This window comes from Maylandia zebra, linkage group LG2 (assembly GCF_041146795.1).
Source record: "Maylandia zebra isolate NMK-2024a linkage group LG2, Mzebra_GT3a, whole genome shotgun sequence".
NCBI classification, from domain to species: domain Eukaryota; kingdom Metazoa; phylum Chordata; class Actinopteri; order Cichliformes; family Cichlidae; genus Maylandia; species Maylandia zebra.
Genome location: NC_135168.1, coordinates 8,750,293 through 8,772,901, shown reverse-complemented (window position 1 = coordinate 8,772,901; position 22,609 = coordinate 8,750,293). Strand labels below are relative to the sequence as shown.

The window sequence follows — 22,609 nt, the reverse complement described above, 5'->3', positions numbered from 1 at the left end:
TGATCTGATGCCACACACCATTGTACGCCAAGTGCTCTTTCCATGTGTACTTCACCGAGTGCCATATCTAGCTCTTTGGGAGCTGCAGCGCATTCTTCTTTCGGAAGCGAAGCTAGAACTTTGGTGCTGTTTGAGATGAACTTGTGCAACCGAAGTTTGCCCATGCTGCAGAGTTTGCGTGCTTCATTAACCAGCTGTATTGCCTGATCTTCAGTGTCAACACTTGCTAGTCCGTCATCAACATAGAAGTTGGTTTTGATGAACTTGATGGTTTCTTCATTAAAACTTCCTTCCCCTTCAGCTGCAAGATGCTTGAGGCCATAGTTGGCACAACCTGGAGAAGATGCTGCTCCAAATAGGTGTACCTTCATCCTGTAGACAGTGAATGGAGTTTCAAGGTCACCGTTCTCCCACCACAAGAACCGTAGGTAATCTTGGTCACAAGCATGCACATGGAATTGGTGGAACATGCGTTCGATGTCACACATGAAAGCCACTGGGCCTCTTCGGAAGCGACACAAGACTCCGAGCAAGGTGTTTGTTAGCTCTGGACCAGTGAGGAGATGGTCATTTAAGGAAGCGCCTTGGAACTTGGCAGAGGCATCAAAGACGACACGAATCTTTCCGGGTTTTTGTGGATGATACACACCATGATGTGGGATGTACCATACTGGTGTCTTGTCAATGTCTTGCTCTGTGACCTTTTCAGCATCTCCATGGGCTAAGATGTCATTCATGAATTTCTTATAGTCCATGTAGTACTGCTTGTTACTCTTGAGCCTTTTTTCTAAACATTTGAGGTGATGAATAGCACATACCTTGTTGTTTGGCAGGTTCGGCCTTTCACTCTTTTTTTTTTTTTTTTTTTTCTAAATGACATCAGAAACAGCAGTATGCGACATTACGTGATGGCAGAGCTTCAGTTCATCCTTTGTCATTTTTTTTTTTTTTTTTTTTTTTTTTTTCTCGGCCTTTCACTCTTAAATGGGAGTGGCATTTCAAAATGACCATCCTCCTTGTGCCTAATGCCGGCCTTCATCTTTGTTAAAAATTTGAGATCTTCTTGAGAGACCTTTGTGTCTTCTGGTACTTTCTCAACAAAGTCAGACTTCAACATCTTTAGGACCTCTGTGGGAGAGATCATTTCCTTTATTTGAGTTCTGTAGACATAGTGAACCTTGTTGGTGAGATTTAAAGAGGGATTAATGTCAGGCACCACTTCCTTCACAATGACTTGGTGACTTATTCCGAAGGCGTCTCCATAATCGAGACATGGATTGCCATAACCCACAATACTCCATCCCAGATCAGTTCTTTGCACAAACGGCTGATTTTCCTTTCCAGACACAACCTCACAAGGAACAAGTGCTTGGGGGCAGTTGTACCCAATCAGCAGACCAACATCACAGCTTTGTAGTGGAGCGATCTCACTTGCAATGCAGTCAAGATGAGACCATGCCTTAGCTGTTGCAGGCGATGGAATGTGATCTCGGTTTGCGGGAATAAAGTCTCTGGCATACGTCACTGGTAGGGAAATGGTCTTATTTGAGTAGAACCCTCTGACTTGTAGACCTGAGAACTTGCGACAGGACACAACTGTGTTTCTTGAAGACATAGTAGTGAGCTTTAGCTGAGTCGATTCACCTTTGATATGCAGAGCTTGTGCCGTTTCTTCAAGAATAAAGGTCGTATCGCTCTGTGTATCAAGGAGCGCGTACACAAGAATTTCATGCGCTGGCTCACCTTTGGTTGACACCCATACTGGAATAATGGAAGATGTGTGAGTGTCGTCAACATTCTGTGTGACTCTGTTAGAAGTCGCTTCACTTGTTGTTGGTGTGACACTGTTGTCTTGTGAGACATCTGCGTTCGTTTGTCTTGTCCTGTCACTGTTCTTGTGTGGATTTCTCCTTGTTCTGTCTTCCTTCGTGCGATTGTCATGAAGACATGTTGGATGTCTTTTATTACATGTGTCACAGGTTTCTCTCCCTTCGCAATCCTTGGAGCGATGACCAGAGTTCAGACAGCCAAAACATAACTTCTTGTCTTGAACAAACTTTGGTCTCTCAACAATGCTCTCATTTATGAACCTTCTACACTTAAGTAGGCTGTGACTCAACCTTTCACAGTACACACAACTAGCACTAACAGTCCTATCATTTGAGTTAGTTGCTAGCACCTTTGCTCCATTGCCTCTGTTCCTTGTTGTTTTTGCCCCTTCAGTTTCACTTGGCTTCAGAGCAAAGAGAGATGTTATGGGATTACAGGCAATTTTGGCTTCCCGTGAGATGAAATCTACGAATTGGCTGAAGCTTGGAAAGGTGTGAGTCTCTTCTTGCACTTCTGTAACCTTTCTGTTCCACCTTGAAGTAAGCCAATCTGGAAGTTTTGCGAGCATTTTTTGGTTTTCATTGCAGTCATTGAGCACTTCAAGCCCCTTCATTTGCGACATGGCTGTCTTACAGCAGCAAAGGAAGTCAGCAAATGCTTGAAGTTCCATACTGCCTTTAGAGCTTATCTTAGGCCATGCGTCAAGTTTGTCTCTGAAGGCCTTTGCTACGAGGAAGGGATTTCCATACCTCTCTACGAGAACTGTCCATGCTGCATAGTATGCAGACTCTGTGCCAAGCGGGAAGTAGCCTTCTATTGCCTTCCTTGCAGGTCCACTTACATATTTCCTCAGATAATAAGTCTTCTCTTCAGTTGGTATATTTTTCCTGTCAATCAGAGTCTGAAAGGAAATTTTCCAATCATTATATCTGATAGGGTCGCCACTGAATATTGTTGGCTCTGGTACCGGAAGACGACTTGCATTAAGAGACACTGCAAATGCTTTGACCAGATCTTCTGTGTTCACCTCTTGGTGCGGTGTCACATTTCGTGGCGAGGAACACCGTTTCATATGCTGGTCATTGTTTTCAGACTTGACTTCATTTTTATCAGATCTGTGGTGAAGTAGGTTGTATATTTCTTCATCTGAACATTCACTTTGTTCATACACTCGCTGTCGAGCCTTTGCTGCATTCAGCTTTTTTACAGTCTCAAGTCGCTCTACTTCTCTGCGCTTAGCTTCTAGAGCCTTTTGTCTTTGTGCTATTTCTGCTTCTTGCCTTTCAATTTCCTTCATATGGATTTCTTGTTCAAGCAGAACTTGGAGAGCAGCCTCATTTGCTGCAACTTCAGCAGCTGCATCTTGTCTTTTAGCCGAGAGCCGGCTGGAGTGTCTAGAGGAAACCCTCGAATGAGAAGAGAGCTTAGTGTGGTGTGACTTAACACTCATCCTGTCTGAGGCTTCTAACTTAGGCATAGACTCAGTCTCCTTCCATTTTTCATCCCTTTGACTTTTCACATCTGAGGCTACGTATTTAGATGAAGACTCAGTGTCCTTCCAAAGTTCTTCATCTCTTTGAACCTCCGCATTACTTGGGCTTGGACACTTTCTTACAGATTCGATAATTGTCTTTGTTATGGCTTCACACGTATCCATCCTTCGTCTTGTGTCACTATCTGGAGATTCAATACGTCTCAAGTCATCATAGGCTGCATTCACATCCTTAGAAGCACTCAAAACCTTGGAAACATGTTCTTGTAGCAGATCCTTTGAGCATTGACCATCTATAGCTCCTTTGGCATTCTTAATGACAACCTTCCACTTCTCATAGCGCACACTGAAACGATGTGCAGCCTTCTTTATGTGCTCACCGTACAGTTCTTTGCCCTTTTCCGTCAATGTACGGACTCGTTGGCTCTGTCGTGCTCTTTGTGAGGTAGTAGAAACATCATCAGCTGTGCCTTCAACTGCTTGTAGTTGCTCATCTGCAGAAAGTTGTTCCACATCACCCTTTTCGCTGACTTCTGGATTAGCCTCAAACTCTGCCATTGTTGGAGGGGTTTGGGTTTTTTGTGTATCTTACTTAGCCTTAATGTAAAGGTGCAGCAGCTTAAATTTGATTTGTTAGTTGAGGAGCAAATGAATATTAATCTTCATTTACTGTTACAACTTTAAAGCACAGTAATTACTATTACTCCTTAAACATCACTTAACATGTATACTTAACTCACATTACATCTCTTCTCCAAGCCAGTAATACTGTTTCTTACAGCAACTGCTGAAGCCCACCATATGCACGATGCACAGGTTACTCATCACAACATTAACTTAACACTGTATGAATATCAGTCACTTGAACAGCAGAAATGTAAACAATGAGAAGGAAAGAAAAAAGAAGAAATATTTCAGTCCTTTGTTTATTTATAAAAGGAAACTTATCTTAATTAATTTTACAGTCCTTTTCCTTTTTATTTCTCTTTCTTGTGGTTAATTATATTGAGTCCTTTAACTGAGGCAACACTTATTTTCGGGGCACCTGAATTTCCTGCGGGGCTGCGTCCTTCATCTACCCGTGCAGAGCGGAGTTCTCACTGTAGCACCCTCAAGGATTGACGTACGCACGATGTAGTTATAAAACAGGGTTTATTCTGGTCTTGGCAACCCGTGAGAACTGCTCACGGACAAAACAATAAAACAAAAACATCACATCAAAATGCGCTCTTGTACATAGTGTCAATCAATCAAAAAAATCCTTAATTACAGAAAATAAACCATTTAAAATACACAAACCTCGTGAGCTGACATCCAGGAAGTGCTAAATAGAGCTTTATGGCCTTATTGCCTTATCTTCCATCTTCTTCGTCAATTATTTTCACTCTTTAAACAATATTTTCTCCATGTGTGGAGCTAACTGTGAGTTGCAGCATGCAGACACCATGTGCGCTAGCAAAAGAAAAGTTGCTGGGTGGAGACCCAAACAGCAAAGCTGTACCCTGCACAGTTCACCACCAGAGGGCGCAAAGGAACAAAATCCAGACATACAGCTTAACAAATATCAAATGCAACAAACATCAAATGCAAAAGACCGTTACACATATCTTTGGTCAGGTGATAAGTGATAGCCTCCGTGATGTCTTTGTGCCTGCGGGAGTTTGACGTGTATAGGGAAGCGCTGTATAAGGTTCCCGTTATTGATGTTTGGGTGGTTGACCCGGACGGATTTTCTCCTGTCACTTTCTCGTCATCCCTGACGTGCTCTCCGTTGTTTTTTCCCTGCTAATTTTAGCATCACACGGCACAGCTTCTGTATCACGTGGTATAAGGCTCCGCCCTTGTCATTTGTTGAGTAGGAAGAGTGAGCGCTTGTTTTCATGCAGAGTACGTCCCGGATCAAAATGTGAAGTTTTACAAATCACCACTTCTTTAGTGAATATCATTTCAGTCTCAGACAATCTCGTTTCTCTTACAGAGGTTGAGTGCACCTTCTGCGGATGGCGGTACCACACAGTGTGCGTGGACTTCCCCTGCACAGAAGGCAACTACAAATGCTGTGAATGCTAAATAAACAGAAACAAATGATCCCTGTTGTCTTTGCTTGATGATTGGTTTGAGTCTTGACAATCCACATTGCTGGCGTTGCATCTTTCAATGCCAGCAATGGCAGGTATCAGTGCTCAAACCTTTTGTGTTTGTTTCCAACAAGTTGCCCACCTCGGGAAACAAAAATGTGTTCTTTTACTTGTCAGATGAACATATGAGACACTTTGACTCTTCAGTGCAGTGTGGAGCCTAACAAAGATCTGTTTTGTGTCCCAGCTGATCAGCAGGAGGAGGAGAGTCTGACGGAGCAGCAGAGGAACATTTTCAGCTACTTGGACTCAGCTCAGCCACTACAGAGGAAACAATGAGCTCAACACAGAAGGTGACAGACAGAGCAGGACCATATGACCAAAGATATTTATCACCATATACATTTGAACATTTGCCATAACGATGTAGCTGACGATAGAATTGACACCAGACAAAATACTTTACAGCTGCACAACTTTATTAAAAACCCATCAATGTATTTTCACTGAAACAAGCAGCTGTTGTTTATGTGCATTAAAGTTATATAAAAATGTAACAGTGCAAATGCAAATTCCTCGCTGACAGTTTAACCAAAAGGCGTTTCCAGTGGAAACTGGCCGACACATCCTGAGCATAACCATGTATAATATCCACTAAACTTCAGAAGAGGTTATACAGTCGTGGCCAAAAGGTTTGAGAATTGCATAAATATTGGAACCTGGAGAAGTTGCTGCTTAAGTTTTTATAATAGCATTTTGCCTGCACTCCAGAATGTTATGAGGAGTGATCAGATGAACTGCATCGTCCTTCTTTGCCATGAAAACGAACTTAATCCCCAAAAAGCCTTACCGCTGCATTTCATTGCTGTCATCAAAGGACCTGCTGAGACCATTTCAGTGATCGTCTTCTTAACTCAGGTGAGAATGTTGGCGAGCACGAGGCTGGAGATCATCATGGCTGTATCCCGATTCAGGTTCTGCAGCTTTAAAGTCCTCAAGGGCCGCGTACTCAAAGACCGCTAAGGCCGAAGTGCGAGGCTCGTAGGCTCGTGAAATGGGACGTCTAGCCTCCGTCGCGCTGCCCAGGTTGCCTAGCAACCATGATACTAACAGCTGGAAACGTTTCATACAGCTTTGTTTGACAGAAATGAAGGAGAACATATTTAGTTCATTTGTTTCTACATGAGCTCTGTGTGATTTGATGAGTATCTGAGGCTGAGACCACAGGACTGTGAAACATGATTGTTGGGCTTCATTTCTGTGCTGAACAGTCGTTTAAGATTAGCTGTAAATAACAATTAGCTGATGTTGTTCATGAGACTAAAGTCATCTCACTGTGGTAATGTAAATATAATATGGCCAATATTATAGTTATCATATTAATCACTTCACTCACAGACAAGTATCTGTGACAGTGTGTATACAGATGTATCATATATAAGAGACAAATATTGTTCATTTAATATGTTGGTACTAAATGTGGCTGAATGCTTACATATATGTGTAAAAAGCAAATGTACGAGCTGTGATAACTGTGTCTGATAGAATGAAGAGTAGACTGATATATGAAATATTCCTTTATTGGGTGAGAAAATCAGACCATGTCATAACTGCTTTAAGTCACACAGAATAGATATCAGAGCCTTAAACAGGCTGACGTCTGCTAAATGGGTCAAACTGGGCAGAAAGTCTACAAACACATAACATCCTTATAGAATATGATGTAACACTATAGATCAACTTAGCTCAGAATATATAAAGCATATAAACAGTTACAGCAATATGATGCAACAAACACAGCAGCTACTGATCCAAAATACTCAAAGCTTCATAGAACTGAAACCAACATTTATTTTTAGCTCCATTCTGCTGCTGATACAGACTTTAGGTTTCTGAACATTAAACTTGTTGCTGCCTTTCATAGTGTGTAACTTGAAGGCCCTGAGTACTCTGAGTACTTTCTCCCACACTGGAAACACTGGGATGATAACATTATTTGAACATTATCTAATAAGACTGATTCAGCACAGACAGTTATGTTAAACTTTCCTAGCAGTCCTTCACAAACAGGGAACAGTCTGTCTATTCTCTCCATCTGTCAGCTGCTGCTGGCTCTTCCTCCTCCTCTTCCTCACACACTGCTGAGTTTGTCCTGGTGGATCATCAGGGCTGCAAAGCCTCACAGATGATGTGCAGCAGTGGCTCCCTCAGTCTGTCCTCACTCTGGACACTTGCAGTCGTCACACATGGAAATCAAATGTGTGATAAGCTGCAGGATTCAAACACAAGTGTAACTTATAAACACATGTTCATACTTTTATTCCACAATCAGAGAGAAAGAAACAGAGAGAGAGTGCAGGACAGACAGACAGGTGACAGTCTCAGGTGTACACACTGCTACACAACAGCACCAGAGAAGCAGGATTTAGTGTTTGTGTTATTACGAGTGTAAACAAGAAGAGTTCCAGATGGTGCAGTGGACACATGTGTGACTGCTGTGATTAAAGCATCTTTCTTTCAGCTTAACGAGTGAACCGTCAGCTCGTTCAAACACACGTTAAAGTGCGTTTGGCTCGACACCACCGAACAGAGGCAGCAATATAACACAGCTAACATTAACAGTGCAGTGAATCCTGCTTGTGCCGTGATGTTCAGGACTGCAAACCGAGCAGCATCACTGACTTTCAGCTTGTTGTGTTTGTGGATATATGACTGACTTTAATTATCCACAAAATCATCACATTCTCTGTCAGATTAAGGTCGACTATTGAACGGCGTATATTTTAAAGGCTTTAAAACCAAGTTAACGCTGAAAGTACAAACATCACTAATGTCACATAACTCTGCCGACAAGGCATAGCTATGGCTATGAAATGCTCTTTGTGTATCACTTCTTCATTATGAAAGATGTCATTAATGCACTAGTAATGTCTCATCTGGAGTATTGTTCAATCATTTGGTCAGCAGCTAATAAGACAGATCTTAACAGACTTCAGTTAGTCCAGAATAAGGCGTCCAGATTAGTGTGAAGATGTTCATACTATACTAATATTGATAAAATGCATAATAACCTTTCTTGGCTTCCTGTACAGGCTAAAATATTCTATGGCTTACTTGTAGTTCTAAAGAAAGCAATTCTGTTAAACACACCACATTTATTCTGCTCAGCTGCAGTATCCAGATGAAATACATCATCATATTACACAGTTTTCAACAAGCTGCAATTTAGTAAATGCTCGAGTTAAAAGTAACGTTTTGTAAAACTGTTACATTTAGAGCAACTTTTAAGTGGAATAAGTTGCCTTAAAAAATTAGAGAATTATTCAAAACTTCAATGAACACTTAAAAGCCGATTTACAGAGCTTTTAGTTGTTGTAAATATTGTAAGACATGATTTGTTTTTGAAATTTGTGTAATGTGCCTCAATGTTATTGATATTATTATTATTATTATTGATTGCTTATATTTGAACAATTGTGAAACCTCACTGTGGATGTAAGAGTGAAATTATGTGGATATCTTGAATCCACTTTATTGTGTAATATTTTATGTGAGTATTTGACGGAAGACGAGCAACATCTGTTGTGGAAGCTAACGGGGTTCCTTTAGAATAAACAAACATAGGATTTATTATCACTGAATAATTCTGTATAAATCTATACAAATTATAGAAATATGTAATAGGAAACAACAAAATAATCTAAATTATAAAATAATGTGTGTGTGTGTGTGTGTGTGTGTGTGTGTGTGTGTGTGTGTGTGTGTGTGTGTGTGTGTGTGTGTGTGTGCATGATTTTAGTGTTTGAACAGTCATGAATTATCTTTAACAGGAGGTTGGATGTAATGTGTTAGAACTACCAGCAGGTGGGGATAAGAGACCTTTAAGGTGTTTGGTGCCACGCTCCACCTTCAGGTTTAAAACTAGTGTTAATGGAGTTTGAAGGTTGAGTTTGTTCCACGACTGCATTTCACTCACTGCCTCTGTTTGTATCTCTGTCACTGCAGGACCAACATGGAGCCAGAAGTCAGCGCTCTCAGGAGGCCGACAAACCTCACAGAAGAAAGGGAGAGAAAAAACACACCTGTGACGAGTGTGGGAAGGGTTTTACTCTGAGGGCTAAACTAAAACAGCATCAGGTCATCCACACTGGAGAGAGACCGTTCAGCTGTGAACAGTGTGGAAAGTCTTTTTCCAGGAAGGGTTACCTAAAAACACACCAACTCATCCACAGTGGAGTTAAAGCGTACAGCTGTGATCAGTGTGGCAGAGCTTTTACTCACAGTAGCCACTTACAGAGGCATCTAGTTACCCACTCTGGAATTAAGGCATACAGCTGTGACGAGTGTGGAAAGTCTTTTTCCTTGAAGGGTCACCTAAAAGAACACCAACTCATCCACAGTGGAGTTAAAGCGTACAGCTGTGATCAGTGTGGCAGAGCTTTTACTCGCAGTAGAAGCTTACAGAGTCATCTAGTTACCCACTCTGAAATTAAGCCATACAGCTGTGACGAGTGTGGGAAGGGTTTTACTGTGAGGGCTAAACTAAAACGGCATCAGGTCATCCACACTGGAGAGAGACCGTTCAGCTGTGACGAGTGTGGAAAGTCTTTTTCCTTGAAGGGTCACCTAAAAGAACACCAACTCGTCCACAGTGGAGTTAAAGCGTACAGCTGTGATCAGTGTGGCAGAGCTTTTACTCGCAGTAGCCACTTACAGAAGCATCTAGTTACCCACTCTGGAATTAAGCCATACAGCTGTGACGACTGTGGGAAGGGTTTTACTGTGACGGCTTCACTAAAACAGCATCAGGTCATCCACACTGGAGAGAGACCGTTCAGCTGTGACTTGTGTGGAAAGTCTTTTTCCTTCAAGCGTTCCCTAAAAGAACACCAACTCATCCACAGTGGAGTTAAAGCGTACAGCTGTGATCAGTGTGGCAGAGCTTTTACTCAAAGTAGCCACTTACAGAGTCATCTAGTTACCCACTCTGGAATTAAGGCATACAGCTGTGACATCTGTGGAAAAACCTTCAGCCAGAGAGGGTACCGAAATACACACCTACGCATTCACACCAGACATGATGTGTACTGCTGTGAACAGTGTGGCAAATACTTTACAACAGACGCACACTTACAACGACACATGTTTACCCACACTGAGGAGAGACCTTATCAATGTGACCTGTGTGAGAAGACTTTTAAAACTCCACATCACCTGAGACGACACCAACAGATCCACACCAGAAAGAGACTCTACAAGTGCAGCTACTGTGAGGTATGTATTTATATTGTTATCTTGTCATTTTAGCCTGACTGTTTGGAACTACTCTGCTCATTAAACTGTGTTAGCATGTTAGCAATTCTACTGCATGGAAAAGCAGCTCTGAGTGATTATTCAGATTTTCCTTTCAGTTATGATTTTAGTATTACTGTAGTATTATGGTGGTAGTATTGTAGTTATTGCAGCCCAGTAAACTGAGTGTGTTAACTGAAACAGTCAAATGTAGTTGGACGTCTGCAGAGATGCTCTTTATTTCAGGCGACGTTCAGGATACAAATGTTGAAGGACTGACTTACACTGTCTTTGTGTCTTTGTTTAGAAGCAGAGCGACACAGATGGATCCAGTTCTCAACCCTGTCATCACTGTGGTGGTGGGAAAGACTTTCATTGTGACCTCTGTGGAAAAACTTTCAGTCAGCAAAAGACCCTAAAAGTACATCAACGTAGACACACTGGAGACAAACTGAAATACTGCAAAGAATGTGGGAGAAGCTTCACCACATCAAGTGATTTAAAACAACATGAACTGATTCACAGTGGGGTTAAAAAGCACCTCTGTGATCAGTGTGGGTCATCCTTCACCACTGCAGGTCAGCTTAAATCACACAAACGAGTCCACACAGGAGAGAAACCACACAAGTGCAGACACTGTGAGAGAAGCTTCTCACGGTCAGGTAGTCGTAACATTCATGAACGTGCACACATGGAAGGAAACTACAGCTGTGAGCAGTGTGACAAGAGCTTCAGGAATCTCAGTTCATACTCTGCACACAAACGATCCCACGTTACTAATAAACTGTTTCACTGTTACCAATGTGCCCAAACATTCACCTCATTGTCTGCTCTGTGCAAACATCAGCGCGATCACTCAGGGCTGAAATCACTCCCATCACTGGATCACAGTGAATCTGAAGACACAGAAAGATCCTCTGGTTTCTGTGTCAGACTCAAAAAGCTTGAGATCAGGCTCCACAGAGTTCAGATAGAATCTCCTGTAAAAATCTGATGAGGCAGCTGTGAATCAAACTCTTCCCCTAGTTCCATTTTAAGCTTTCAAAACTGTCCTACTGTAGTGTTCATGTCAAGTGGTTAGCTTTCTTTTCATCAGTTGGTTGAAAACTCTGTTTCCTATTATAAAGTTTTTGTTTTAATGTATTTTGATCCACATAAATGTTTTCTTGTTCAGGTTCTTTATGTTATTGAATCTTGCAAATGTTAAATAAAAAATTCAAATGTAAAATATCTTCACTGATGGTACAAATAAACTGTCCTTTCAGCTTTAGCTCCTAATTTATTCATTATTTATGGATGTAGCACAGCAGCCGTCTCTTGATTAACACATGGAGGGCTCGGGATCTGATGGTGTCGTCTCCCTAATTTGCCCACTCAGTAAATCTCACTCATGGCCAAGAAATTGAAATAAACCTTGTTTCCCTGCTGGATAGTGATCCACTGTAACTCTGCTCCTCCTTCCTGTTTAGGATTTCTGTGGCTGAAGTAAAATTCCCTCCATCCATCACTTATCCCAGCTAACCCAAAGTGAAATAAAGTTTTGCTGGTCTTAAAAAAGCATTACAATAATGGGCATTACCAATGCAAACTAAATGATACAGAAGATGAAAGAAGAGACTTTGATCAGTTAATAAAGCTCATGATCTGGATTCATTGTGGCTGCTACACAGATACTTCTGGGTCACTTCTCTCAGTTAGGAACCTTCCTCACCAAACTGACTGTTGGACCACACCCCTGGTTTCATGAGAAATAGTTTCAGCCATGATTTCTCTTCCTGTATTTCAGAGTAAAGACTGAAGTGACAAATGGAAGCATGTTTAAAAACACAATGTGAGAGAGACGTTGAGGTCCTTAGAAGTTACCCTGGGTTTTTCTGTCACCCTGCTAGATGTTACACACCTTGTTATTGTACTGATTTCTACTGCTGGACTACTCCTGCGGAGAGTAACAATACTCTTACTAATTAGCTCCCTTTCACACCTTTGGGGATATTTATTTCTGTGTTTGCAGCGCTGTGAGCCAGAACAGCGAGAGAAAAATCTGCAACAGCGACGAGCCGAATGCTTACGTGAATCGCAGCAGCTGCACATGTGCTACGCTGAATTAGAGGATATCTTTGCTCTGGATTTCTATTTCTACTTTTTCATTTCTATATGATTCTTCTTGCATCTAAACAAAGATGATTCAATTTGCTAAATGTTGATGGCTCTTCGTGCTCAGGTGTAAATGAGACGTAATATTTGCTCTTGGTTTGGTTCTCCTGTACAGAACCTTGCAGTACAACAGAAACCTAAAAACATTATTTGTAGTTGTTATTCTTAGTTGTTCTGCTGCCTAAATACCACAGGGTCTGATTATGAAGTTATTGAGCTGCACATACTTTACGACCTGCTTAAGTTCGAGGTCACAGCGTCTGTAGAGCAGCTGGAACATAATGAAGTCTACAAGGTTAAAGTTTTCTCTTCAGTTATTGTTCTTTCTGCTGCTTGGTTTGATGGATCTGAGAGCTTTTGTTTTTATTATTGTTATTATAATTATCATTAATATTTTACTCTCTAGAAGCTTTAAAATAGTGTTTGTGTTTGAAAAAATTGATTTAAGAATTGAACAGAAACATCTGTCCTTCTGAAAATCGCCCAAAGGCACGGAGACAAAGTCAAAGGATGCAACCTGTAACTTTCTCTTCCTTCATGTCAGGACCATCATCCATGATTTATATAAAATGCATATAGCAACAGTAGCACTTTAGTTTGGACTTTATGATTTCTGTAACTGGAAAATATTATTTTGTTTAAAGACAGAAGTGACCGCATAGTTGCAACATCAAAGGGAAATATTAATTAATTAGCATCAAGTATATTTGTTGCTTAAGCGTTTGCACTATAACTTAAGTAGGATTATAACTTTTAAGGAAGGAAAGATTTCAGATATTTAGTTCACTGTTTCAGTTATTTTATATGAAATTAAAACATTTACGTTGGTCAAACATGATGCTCTAAATCAAGTAAAAGTTTGAAAATAAATGATGTATTTTTAAATGCTGCAACAAATGTTCACAAAAAGTAACTATAATTAAAACCAGTTAAACAAAATCAAATGTTTGAATCATGCTTAACCAAATGCCAGGCTGGAGAGCTGAACCTAAAGTATACGTAGAAAGATTTCAACATGTGAGCAGTTTTTAATGTTTTTATCACATATAAATGTCACAGCAGTGGGTCCTGGCCCAATGCTTTGTGTTTTTGGTTTTCTTTGACTCTTGTTTTTCTTGGTTTTTGTTCTTCTTATTTATCAGGCTCTCAGTAATCTTAGTTCTCCCTCCCTCAGTGTTCATTTCAGCCTGTGTTTAGTTTCTGTTCCCGTGTCCCACGTTTCATCGTTTCATGTCGAGTCAGCCCTGTCTCTCTGTTTCCTGTGTCTCCCCAGTCAGCCCCGCCTCCCTCGGGCACTCATGTGTGATACAGAGTAATAAACCTGACTACATTTGCTACACTCTCTTTATTACCTGTTACTTTAAAATTCATACACTAATTATGTCTGCCCATCTCTCTAATGTGAAGGTCAAAGGTCAACATCCCAGTGGCATAAGAATAATCCCAAAGGGGCAAAGGGAGTGGTTAATTTAGCATATTTAGCATTAAGGGTACAGCAAGGATATACTTTTACTTATTGTGGCAGGGGTGTGGTCTCTGGCCTGCTGCAGTGGAGGCTGGTGGCGGGACGTTGGACGGCACAGGTGAGGGTGATGGAGCTCATGACTCTCCCCTTTATAGTGACGGAGGAGACTGGCGTGGGGGAAGCGTGTAGTGGAGGAAGCCGAGGAGAGAGCTGGTTTCTGGCTACAAAGACGGCGTCAAACCAGAAAATATTGCTTGTGGTCAAATAATGTGTAATAATAATGAAATAAATAGGCCATTGGGAAAAACGGGATTTTGAAATAAAGACTGACTTTGAAAAAAAGGACATTTGGATTAAAAATGGCTGGGAATAAATAAAATGCCTCAGGAATAATCTCTGTTATTGTGAAAAATAATGATCATGAAATAATATTTCACAATAATAAGTAAATTTATATAGCAGAATGCAATATATTTCACAATAATGAGCTTTTTTTCAAAATGTGTTCAATTATTTCACAATATCATTCTCACATTACATATCTGTGTCTTTTTTATTCACATAGTTATTTATTTCATCATGACTTATTTATTTATTTAATTTTGAACACTTTGGAGTTCCATATGGTTGTAGTGGGCTTGTAATGTAAATGTGTCTGATTAAATGTGACATTAATGCTGACGCTGCATAAACCTGATAAAACAGTTCTATTAGTGGGTCTGTGTGATCAGCATCAGTGGGTTAAGCTGAGGCCTTGACTAGTAGAACGTCATGTTGGTGTTTAACAACACATGAGCCAACATCAGACTCCGAGCGCTACGATGCTAAAGATCAGAAGATCCAGTGTGACATCATCGTTACCTGGCAACAGCAGCCCTCATCTGACTTTATTGGAGGATATTTACACCAGCAACACGGTTTAGTTTGATATGACGGATTAACAACATGCGCTGTGATATCCAGTTCATCTGTAATAGATACTGGATCTAATCAGTGAGCAGATATTTGATCAGCTTATTTATAATTATACTAGAAACAAATACAACTGTGTTGGTGATTCATGTAAACTTGCATATCAGCCTTTGAAGGTTTTGTAGTATTGAGAACAAAGAGGTTGTGTTAGGGCTGAAAAGCCCGACTTGTTCTCCTCTGCAGGTCATCAAATGCACCACAGAAGTTTGTATTTGCACAGCCTGTATATGTTTGATGGCTTTATTATTCTCTGTTCAAAGACAGTAAATATGGAAAATGTCTCATGTAGTATCAGCTTCATGTAAAATGACTGCAAACATTTAGAGAACATGTGCTGCTGTTTGTCCTACATTTCAACACTGAATGAACCCTGAAAACATGGCAGCTGGCAGGTTGGAGTTCACATGAAATATCGGCTGTATGAAGACTGGAAATATAGATGATAAAAACATGCAGCCAAACATTTGTGGACATGAATAAACTATCTGATCCAAAAAGCAGGAAGTGACACAGCTAGAAAGTGTGTAACAGCTGAAGTCAAATGTAATGCAGAGTTGAATCTGCACTTGGATCCATCTGTGAAAGGTCCACATGTAGGGATCACATGAGTCCTGATGTTTGTCAGTCAGCTTGATAACTCCATCTACTGTGGCTACATATACTGGGCTGGTAGCTCCACAGTGTTGGAAAGAAACTATTAAATGTGCAAAGTTTAAAATCAGAGGCTCTTCTAACACAGGAGCCATGTTGAGTTTAGATCACAGCCGACCACCGGAAATGGCTGAAATGGAATGAAGCCCATTGACAGCCAGCAGGTCTAAACAGGAACGCACCCATTTGTATGTGTGGCAATGATGTGGCTGCGGCTGACACAGGATTGGTTCAAACTAAACATCAGACACATTTCACAGAGTTCACAAATAAACTCACGTTTTTATTTTTGAAGATCATCATAAAGTAGAATTTATGGTCCAGTAGAAACAGCAGGAGGTTTGAGCCCTACTGATGGCAAGGCAAGGCAAGTTTATTTGTATAGCACAATTCAACAACAAGGTGATTCAAAGTGCTTTACAGAGACATTACAAACAAAAACAAATAAAAAGCATGATTTAAAATTGATTAAAACAAGCAAACAAACTAATTAACAAACAAACAAACAAACAAAACAGTATATAAAATCAAAACAGATCAGAACAGTAGATAAAATCAGTAGTTAAATGTAAGTTTTGAAATTTAAGCTTAAAAGTGTGGATTTGGTGCTTTATTCAAATGCAGCTGAGAACAGGTGAGTCTTCAACCTGGATTTAAATAAACTGAGTGTTTCAGCTGATCTGAGGCTTTCTGGGAGTTTGTTCCAGATATAAGGAGCATAAAAGCTGAATGCAGCTTCTCCGTGTCTGGTTCTGACTCTGGGAACTGATAAAAGACCGGATCCAGATGACCTGAGGGATCTGGAAGGTTCATACTGGGTCAGGAGGTCACTGATGTATTTTGATCCACATTTGCATCCATTCACGGTACATTTGACATCTGAACACATTTGTACACATGATGAAAGGACAGATGGTGTTTGTGTCCTTCTTAAACTCAGTGTGGATGTTTCATCATGTAGAACTACTTAGAACAAAGTCTTTGGGAACATTTGGAGAACACGTTTAGGAAAGTACCATCCTGGTAGAACATTTTCTTAAAGCAAAGCAGAGCTGCAACATGACTGTGAGGATTCAGAAGAATAAAGTCAGAATACTTTATTATTATGAAGACTAAAGTGCACCTTGATGCTGCCGATGAACACACATGTTCTTTGTGAAAGCATGTGTGAGCACAGCTGACGTGCACCACACTGACCCCACTCGCTCCATTTCTTCATCCACTTCTTGCTCTTGTGCTTGAAATGAGACGCAGCAAAAGTCAGAGGCTCTAAAATCCACAAAAAGGGGGCTCGTTAGATCAGGATACTGGATGTGATCCATAGAAAACATGGATAATACACCACTTTATTTGAAGCATCTGTAGCACTGCCTCAGTTCTGGATGTTTCCACAGACTCCTCTGTGCACCTAAAGAAAGGTCAAAGGTCAGCAGCACATGTAGTTGGGACAATTCTTCAGTCGCACAAACTACATAATCATTTTCCTCCAATGACGACTTTTCACTTGCAGAAATGGTCCTGTGTGATTTCCAGGCTGTGATATAAAAACTAGTTCCTAATGGCAGCGACTCACTCAGTAAACATGTGTTTCCTTCACCAACCTCACACACAGATCCAATAAGATCAGGAAGTGGGCAGTATAGTACAATATGTGTTATTCTGTGCTGCACTGCCCAAACTAAAGATCTGCTGAAGTGTTGGAAATGATCCAGATGTTTATTTTGGACGATACAGCAGAAGATCAGACATGAAAGTGGAGATAACACAGAAGACCTGCAGCAAAGGTCAGAGGTCAGACTGGGCCCTGGATTCAACAATGAGCCAATGATCATCAAGCAGTGACTAAAGCAGAGCCCTGACGTTCTGACATTCATCACACAGTCAGAACAAATGTCTGCTGATGACTTCATCTCATGAAACGACTGATAGATGTCAGTTCATTGATCAGCTGAGCTGCTGATCTTCATCGTCACAGAAACATTCAGCTTGTTTCAATCAGTAAATAACTCCCACTACTCCCAGTTTGAACTGTTCCCACTCAAAATGCTGTGAGAACAATGATCATTGTAGAACTTCACAAACATCACGTGTTGTTTTCCACATGTAAGATCAGCAAACACACAGAAACTTCCTGTTGCCACACACGGCCTCTAAAATCTCTTCCACGCTTTCTGTCTGAAGTCCACTCTCTGTGTCGGATCCACAGGAAACAACAAGATCTTATTAACATGGTTTTCAATGTGTCTCCTTCCAAAAAGTCCAACCAATGAACAAATGTGTGTATTTGTGGAGGTCGAACAAAAGCATGACACATTTCTCTGTTTCTATAAACTGGAGTCAAACACAAACATGAAGAGTTTCACTGACAGACTCCAAAATGCCCCCACAGTGGATCAAAGGGAAATCCTACAGTGTGGCCAGAGACTCTTAATGGCTCCAACATCAACACATCCACAATGTTGGATCCAGTTCTGCCTCACAGAGTTACTAAGACACACCCTCTGCCAGCATCACAACAGCTCCACCTGCTTCACCTGCCTCCTCAGCATCTGTACACCTGAAGAGAAAAGAAAGGCTCCAACAGCTCAAATCTACAAAGGATTCATGAAGTTTCATCCAACAATAACATGTTTGCCTTCCACAGTGTGCTGTTAGACACCACTGTACCTCTGCCATTTCAAAAAGAGCAGCTTGGGAACATTTTGGCTCCAAACACTTTGTGTTTAAGTTCTTTGTTTTCTTTGTGAAGCCGACAACATCTGGAGCTTTGTGACTCATAGAAACATCATTTTGTTCTTTAGATGACAGCAGATTGGGACTGAATAATCAATCACTATCAAACCAATAAAGACAAACATGCTGATTTTACAGGAACTTTGTTGGAGAAGCTGCAAAGACATGAAACTGGTGGAGATCCCAAACCAGTTGATAGTGCTGGTTATTCCAAATAAAGCTGTTTCCCTTTGAGATGAAATGACTTTGTGTCCTGATATATAATAAAGATGTTGTTGTTTTTGAGCCCCTGTATTAAAAGTAGCTTAAAGTCAGCTTGAGTTTGATGTCTTTATGTCAAAGCTGCTCATGATGTTGAGCTGCTGATGGAATAAAAACAATATAAAAGCATGTAGTCCAGACTTAAATGTAGCCTGTTGTTAGCTGAGGTCCACACACAGTGTTTGACAGTGTAAAGTGTGTGAAAGGGCTGCTGGTGGAGCTCACTAGGATGAGCAGGTGACCACGAGGTGGAGAGCAGCTGGCCTGGCTTTGACCCGGGCCACGCCCCCTTTCTCTCTGCTTTGCTGTCACTTATCTTCACTGCTCTGTCCAATAAAGCTGAAAAAGGCCCCGAATCAAAGAAATCTGCTGCAGCCTCTGAAACGTCTTCTGTTTCCTTCCCGACGGCTTTTTCACCGTCAGCCCATCAGACAGTCCAGCAGCATTTATGATGATGTCATGATGTTGAAGAGGCTGCTACGGTGGCCTCCCATGACCCCCAGCCTCATCACAGCTGAGATGCAGACATTTGAAAACATTCAGCAGACAACTGAATAACAGTCCAACACAACAGTCTGTGTGCAGACACACACTGACCTTTCATATAGTCAAACACAGCTGGTTGAGTCATTTCTCTGTGAGTCTAAAGTGAATCTAGTATTTGAAAGTCCACTTCCTGTATTTGTTGTTGAAGACTTCTTCAGCTTCTTCTCAAGGACATCAGCTGCTTGTTTGGCAGCAGAGGCAGTTAAGAAGCTTCCTGAAAAACACTGAACAGTGAGTTCACTGTGGCATATGACAGATTCAGCTTTCTGTGTGCAAATGTGTCTGTGTCGACCTTTCAAATGCTGCTGAATCCAAAACATCAGCGGCTCCTCGGCTGCTCACTTCATGCACTTCTGTCTGTGTGACAGTCCAATGACATCACAGCTGTTTCCAGCCCCAGTGTCTCAGGACTGGACACCTTTAAACATGTCGAGGATCAAACAGCGTCCAGCTAAACACACATGAAACTATCAGAGCTGACAATCATTCCAATAACATCTAATGGTTCATGTATGTAGACACAGGACTACAAGGAAATGGCTCTCAGCATCTGGCTGTGGGAACACATGAGTCCCTGTTTGTGTTCAGATTGTGTGCATGTTTTAGACGTGTGTCACATGTAGAAACACAACAATCCCACAATGACACACAGATGTGTTTGACACAGCTGTGCAGCTGTAAGTTGTTTCTAATGATTCATTGAAGCTCTTCTAACATTCTGGAGACGATCAGTACATGAATCTGTTCAACACGACAACAATTTGACTTCAGTGTGAACGTTTGCATTAAATAACCTTCTTCATCCAGCTGACAGCATCTTCATCCTATGATGTGAACAGTTCCTCCTGTTGATGACAAACCTCTGACAGGATCTGCTTGAGGAGCTTTTTCATGTGCAGCTCTCTGAGCTCAGGGCTGAGCTGCTGTTTCATCTTTAAGAGCTGCTGCCTCCTCGCCGGACTTGTTCTCCTCTTCTTCTCCTAATGACACCATTTCTGCTTCATATAAAATTCAATAAAGATGCTGACATGTATCTGTAGCAACAACATCATTGAATCTAGAACAACTGGAGCCAAACCAGTGGCTCTGCTGGGATCACTGGTGAGCCAACACTTCCTTGTTGATGCAGATTTCAGGGCTTCCTTTTGCTCCTCCGTTATAACTGTTCTCTCTTCTCAACACATGATGACACAAAGGAATCAGCAGTGACAAAGATGATGCTGAAGAGAAGCACACACTTCACACATATAACAGAGCAGTGCAGTTACACACACCTCTGCTCGACATCAGGCCTCAAACAAAGACACAAAACACTAACTTGACTCTAAACAGAAGAAACGAGCAGCTGTTTCTGTTCTGTGCTTATTTATATTTGACACACATGCTTCTCTTTGTGCAAACACACATCGCACTATAAGGGTAACCTCGCACACAATGATTGGACAGCACAGTGATGATGCTGGGAGATCCTATACGCAGCAACACAGAAACACTGAGAACTTTAAAGAATGATGGAAAGTGTTATAAATGACTTGTTGGCCTCTGATCTGTCACAAACAGCTGAAACGTGTCTCTCATGAGTCACATGAAGGTTTTTGACAGAAAGGACAAAAAGTAGCTGCAGTCAGTTTGTGTCATTTTTATATTTATTCATCTGGGAGAAAAATCTGAGGGACATTAAAATGTGTTTTCAACAGAGACAAGAACATGAATATAACAGAACAGGTAAATGAACATGTTTCAAGTAAACAGCTGGACTGATCAGGTCCAAACACAGAGTGATAAACTTGTCAAACAGCTGTCATATCTTTATATAGAAGCTCTTTATAAATGCTGCTCACTGCAGTCTGTTTACTAATAATGTCAAAGTGTTAGAAACACAGAAACATCAGAATGGTCTTTGTTCACAGAAACCTGTCTGGGATCCTTTGTTGTTCTTTTGATGCAGAGTTACATTATAAATATAAAGAGTTATTTCAGAGTCTCATCAGTTTTCCTGCATGTCTTTATTTAACACATCAGCAGGGCTGAAGCTCTCATGTTAAACACACACTGATCTATGGACACGTTCATGTGTTTCTAACAGAACCAGGCTGTTATCAGCCTGCACTAACATTATGTCACACACACTGAATGTAACAGTGACAGTTTACATCATCACACAATCAGCTGTGATTGTTTCACTGTCATCAAACGAGTCAACAGGAAGTAGAATCAATAGAAACCAATCATTTACTGACAGCATGTCTGATGGAAATAAGTGCAGATTATGTATGAAGTCTAACTGCACACAGTAACTGTGTTACAATAAGGACTTAACAGCGCCCTCTGCTGGAGTGTTTCAGTACTGCGTTAACTAGAATACACCACCTCCTCCTCACACCACCTGCTACAGCTCTACTCTTCTATGACTACAGTCATCCACAGCACTGATGTGAGGTCACATGGTTCATATGTAAGGAGCACAGCTGACCTCAGGTCAGTTTAATGACTGTGAGCAGCAGCTGTGTTATTGTCACTGTGACAGGGAGACACTCTCAGACACAGCGCTCATGTCAGCTTGTTCTCATGCAGGAGGATCAGGAGCTCCATGTTTGTCTTTCTGTTTGAATCATGATGTGTTTGTGCCATCAGAGTCTGTCATGAGTACTCAGGGTTTCACAGCAGCTCTTCTGGATGCTGACGAGGACTCCAACCTCATGTTTCACCTCTCTGAGCTTCTGATGTCTGTGAACACTCGTGTTTCTTCTCTGGGCTCATCTGGACAAAAACACCTTTCTGTGTTTGGCTGCAGCCTCATTCTGACTGACAGGAAGTGTGTTATCCATGAGCTGCACTTCTGTGAGGAAGTTTCCTGCTGTGTTTCCTGTCTGTGGACAAACACCAGTGTTCCAGCTGAGGACTTGCTTCCTTCCACCTGTCCATACAGGACATCACGCTGTCTGCAGCTCTGTAAATGCAGCTCCAGGTCCTTCCACGTGCTGCTCTGTATTTGTGCAGTTTGTAGTGTGTCCTGGGAAACGTAGCACACATGGTGTTCTTCTGCTGTTTCCTCCTTTCACTGAGTGTGAAACACTGACGCTGTGCTGTTGTTCACAGAGGGGAGCTGATTCTAGCTGCAGCTGGACTCTGTCA

General features: G+C 41.3%; 1 long non-coding RNA gene across 1 annotated transcript; it reads left to right on the top strand.

The window, feature by feature from the left end:
- Positions 1-9,403: 9,403 nt before the first annotated feature.
- Positions 9,404-11,962, top strand: LOC143420748 (uncharacterized). Its single transcript, XR_013100461.1, has 2 exons — positions 9,404-10,674; positions 11,000-11,962. It is a non-coding gene; the product is annotated as an uncharacterized LOC143420748 (long non-coding RNA).
- The last annotated feature ends 10,647 nt before the right edge of the window (positions 11,963-22,609 follow it).